This window comes from Leopardus geoffroyi, chromosome D4 (genome assembly GCF_018350155.1).
Source record: "Leopardus geoffroyi isolate Oge1 chromosome D4, O.geoffroyi_Oge1_pat1.0, whole genome shotgun sequence".
In the NCBI taxonomy this organism is placed as follows: domain Eukaryota; kingdom Metazoa; phylum Chordata; class Mammalia; order Carnivora; family Felidae; genus Leopardus; species Leopardus geoffroyi.
Window position 1 is genome coordinate 40,642,933 of NC_059342.1, and position 5,068 is coordinate 40,648,000.

At 43.5% G+C, this 5,068-nt stretch overlaps 1 pseudogene; it reads right to left on the bottom strand.

Annotated features, from left to right (window-relative positions):
* Positions 1-3,722: 3,722 nt before the first annotated feature.
* On the bottom strand, positions 3,723-4,867 carry LOC123592905 (annotated as a pseudogene).
* Between the last annotated feature and the right edge of the window lie 201 nt (positions 4,868-5,068).

Genomic DNA, 5,068 nt, shown 5'->3' on the forward strand with positions numbered 1-5,068 from the left:
TCAGCCAGGTCACGATCTCACGGTCCGTGAGTTCGAGCCCTGCGTCGGGCTCTGGGCTGATGGCTCAGAGCCTGGAGCCTGTTTCCGATTCTGTGTCTCCCTCTCTCTCTGGCCCTACCCCGTTCATGCTCTGTCTCTCTCTGCCCCAAATATGAATAAACGTTGAAAAAAAAATTAAAAAAAAAAAAAAGAGACAAAAGAGATGAACATAAGGGAAGGGAAGCAAAAATAACATAAAAACAGGGAGGGGGACAAAACAGAAGAGACTCATAAATATGGAGAACAAACTGAGGGTCACTGGAGGGATTGTGGGAAGGGGGATGGACTAAATGGGTAAGGGGCACGAAGGAATCTACTCTTGAAATCATTGTTGCACTAGATGCTAACTAATTTGGGTGTAAATTTAAAAAAATAATAAGTAAAAATTTTTTTTTAATTTTTTTAACGTTTTATTTATTTTTGAGACAAGGTGAGACAGAGCATGAACAGGGGAGGGTCAGAGAGAGGGAGACACAGAATCTGAAACAGGCTCCAGGCTCCGAGCTGTCAGCACAGAGCCCGACGCGGGGCTCGAACCCACGGACCGCAAGATCATGACCTGAGCCGAAGTCGGCCGCTTAACCGACTGAGCCACCCAGGTGCCCCAATAAGTAAAATTTTTAAAAAAAGAAAAAAAAAATCCCTGAATATTATTTACAATGTTTAGTGCCACTTCAATTTATGTCTGTAATTAAGGCTTAGAATGACCGTGGTATGACTAGACGAGTCTTTTCAGTTAAGTGTTTTGATCTTCCCTCTGACCCACACACTCACAAAATACCAGCACAACTGCAAACTCTTAACTAGGAAACATGGAATGCTATACACCCACACATATGACTCACCCATACTTACACACTCATTCATTTTGCAGTTCTTAGATTTTTACACAGATTTGTTGAATGGAATTTGGAATAGTTGGAGAAAAGCATCGTTCTGAGCAATCTCTTAAAAAGAAGAAAAAGCACAACCATCACCCTGCAGGACAAGGCATTTGGCTGATAACTTGGATTGACTCTCCCTCTCTAAACAGAGTTCAGGGCTCATTACAAAAGACAAGGCAGTATGTTTTGTCTGTTTTGAATGAAATCGAGCCTTCTTTGAGATCCCAAGGGAGGCAGTGATTGGCTTTATATACACGGTCAGGGCCAAGTGTGGTGGCCAGCATGGTGGCAGGTGCAGTGGCGGACAAAGGAAAGTGAAGCCCAGTCCCTTGACCTCAAGGCTCTTGAACACTGATGGGAATCCAAGAGGCAAGACGGGGAGGAGAAAAGCCCAGGGGACCCTCTCCTAAATGTACATTTGGGTGTAGCTATAGACTACATGGATAATCTGAAAATAGCTGGAGTTAAAGCAATACAAATTATTACTAAAGGACAGCATTTTAAAAAACGTTTTCTTCATTTTTGAGAAAGAGAGAGCATGAGAAGGGGAGGGGCAGATGGAGAGGGGCACAGAGGATCTGAAGTAGGCTCTACGCTGACAACTGAACTCCCAGACCATGACATCATGACCTGAGCTGAAGTTGGATGCTCAACCGATTGAGCCACCCAGGCACCCCTACAAGATGCCATTCTAAAGGTAAGGACAACCAAGCCAAGGTGGAAGTTTGTCACAAGTCCCAACAGGTTCCCTGATGGAGCAGTGAAATTCTTCCCAGTAGCTTGCTTGATGTAACTTACAATTACTCAGTTGTAAGTTACAACTTGTAACTTGTAAGATATAACTTACAATTGTTTTTTTGCCGGAGGACAGGCACGTGGATCTAGTGTCCATTAGAGAGCTAGATGGGCTCCCGGGATTCTGGGAAGACTTGGGGGTGGGCATAGGGTTTGTCAACAGTATGATTTCGCAGAAGGAATGTATGACTGACAATTTTTGTCACACCCTTTAGAGGCACACACTGTGTCAGAGGACAACACTGTCCTGAATACTGTCTTTTCCCAGAAGAAAACAAAGATGGGGCTGCCTCCTGGTGTCTCCTCTTTCCCAGCTCCTGCACGTTATGTCCTTAAAATTGCTTTGCAAGTACAAGATGGTCTCGTGAATATAGGAGAGTTGGCCATGGCCAGGAAGTCAGCAACTGAAGCTTCAACACTTCCCTTTCTAACACCAAATGTACAATTCTCTATTCAGCCTTCAAGAGCCTCTGTAATCTGACCTTACTACCTCCTCAGATGCATCTCCCACTACCTTGAACACTCCAAGTCCAACCCGGGAGTTCCCACCCGAATTGTCCCTTCTCCTGGAAATCCTTCCCCGCACTATTCCCTACTCCCTTCGGCTGCCTTTAATCAATAACACAGATACTTGTGTTCTAGAGAACACATCAGTCAGCTGTCCAGTGTTTCTCCAAACCCATTTTATGAACTGATGTTTGGGGAGAGCTATGGTTGATCCATTCATCCATTCATCCATTCAGCTGCGGTTCATAGGGCCTCACCTGGGCCAGGCACTGTGCAAAGCTCCACCCTGCCTGAGTGCGGTTCCCCATCACAATAACCCTTCATGGTGCCCTGATCCTCATGTTTTCCCTTTTAATGTTACATGTTATAAATGGACTCCGATGATTTGTAGAAAAAGGAGAATAAAACAATAATGTAAAATTAAACACAAGTCCTATTTTCTTCGTGAAGCTAAAGATAATCAATTATTGGACCATGAGGGAATCTCATAGATCACCTAGTTCACGGCTCTCAATGCCCATGTTCTGATTTGTCATTTCTTTCTTTATTAAGCCCCGCAGATGATTGGGACACCCAGCCACAGTTGTGAAGCAGTAACTCGTTCCAATTATGTCATTTTCTGAGCAACTGGAAAGAAAGAGATGACATAACATTTGCTGAATGCCTACCATGCTGCTACTTGCTTACCTACCTTATGTAATAATGGGTAAACTGAAAGCAAGGATGTCCAGGAATTTACTCAAAGTGACATAGCTAGGTCATGGCAGACCTAACATTAGAAACTGTATGCCCTTTTTTTTTTCTTTTTTGAGAGACAGAGAGAAAGAGAAAGAGAGCAAGTAGGGGAGGGGCAAAGGGAGAGGGAGAAAGAGAACCCCAAACAAGCTCCACACCGGGGTGGAGCCCAACACAGGGCTCAGTCCCATGTCTGTGAGATCATGAGCTGAGCCAAAATCAAGAGTTGGATGCTTAACTGACTGAGCCACCCAGGCGCCCCTAGAAACTGTGTGTCTTAAGTCTTAGCCCCAAATTCTTTCCTCTACCTAACTAAAAATAATTTAATTAGCATAAGCCTTTAATATAGATGATCATATTTCATTTTTGCAAAAAAGAAACCATTAAATAGGTACTATTGTTATTACCATTTTATACAAGTGTAGACATTGAAATAAGCATACAGATATAATTAACGTAAAGTCAGTTTGCTAATACATGGCAAAGACAGGACTTGAATTCAGATTTTTTTATCCACTTTAGGGCTAAATTTTAATAGGATGTGAAAGTTTGAACTCTTACATTTTATTTTTTTAATTTTTCTTAAGTTTCTTAAGAGAGAGGGCAAGAGCAAGAGAGGGAGAGGCAAAGAGAGAGAGGGAGAGAGAAAATCCCAAGGAGGCTCCATGCCGTCAACTCAGAGCCCGAGGCGGGGCTTGACCTCACAATCACAAGATCGTGACCTGAGCCAAGATCAAGATTTGGCTGCTGAAGCGACTGAGCCACCCAGGTACCCCTGAACTCTTACACTTTAAATAAGCAAAGCCTTAAAATTATCCACTCGTTCAAAATGGTTTTACAGAAAAACTAATCTGTAACAAAATCTAGGCGTGGAGTGTGAAGATACCGCTGGTTTTGAGCAAATTGTACAAAGGTATAAAGGGGGACAGGACAAAAAAAAGAGAGAGTCTCGGACATTTACAACAGCAGGCATTTTCTCTTCCTCTTCTTGACAGGAGGTGGGAGAGAACCACTGAAGAAGAAGAGCTTTATCAAACACATCTAGAGGCTCACTGTGTGAGAGCCAAATGCTGCGTGTACTTTACAGCACAGATGTCTTTGGCCTTGGCTAAACCTCAAAGATAGGCATCAGCAATCAGCCTCTTTGCCTTCAGTTCCTCAGCCTTATCTTCACTACCCCTGAGATCGCATTGAGTTCCAACTGGGATTATGGGAGCATTGAGACAATGGTGGCACACTTCAGGATACCTCTGTACACAGACATTTTCCAAAGATGCAGGACTCACCAGAGAAAAGCCAACTGAGAATACATCCCTTTGAGTAGAGGATGGGGGCGTAATCTGTCATCTTCTTGCCCAGCTGTGTCCACAAGCCCCGATTCGCCAGTTTTGCATCCACCATAACATTGGCAGAACAGTTGTCAAAGACGGTGAGGCTGTGTTCTCCAGAAAATGCATTAGTTGTGTCACCGATCAGTAGGCAAGTTTTACCTATTGCTCCCGTCACCACATGCTTAATGGCCTGCATGTAGGCTACAGCATTGGGGCACAGGGTGCCACGGTGCTGTCCAAGCTGCCTTGCCCTCCATGGGCCACCACCCAAACATAAAGACTTTTTATTCCTACATCCTGTGCCCCACACTCAATGGCTTCTTCACTGAGTACAAGTGTGTAGAACTCATGATCTTTCCTCTACCTGCCTTTGATACTTATGTGCTGTGTCTACTATAACGTTAGCCCGCAGTTTCATAGCATTATTCTTAAATCCCCACTTGGGCTGCAAGGCAGAGAGAAAAGCACCTGAGTTCTGAAATTAGACAGTCTTGGGGTTTAATCTCTCTTGCCACTTGCTATTTGGGGGAACTCAAGCAATACCAATAATTGCTCACGTTTATTGAGTGCTTAGTATGTTCCAGAGATGCTGAGAGTTTAAAATGTATTAATTCATTTAACCTTCAAGAAAGGAGGTAAATACAATTAACATTCCCATTTTATGGATGAAGGAATTGAGAGGATCAGTTTTCATATATGTAAAGTGATGACAGCCTCATCTAATTGGCCAGGTTGTCATGAGGCTTACAAGAGACGTCACATAGGAAGTACCTACTA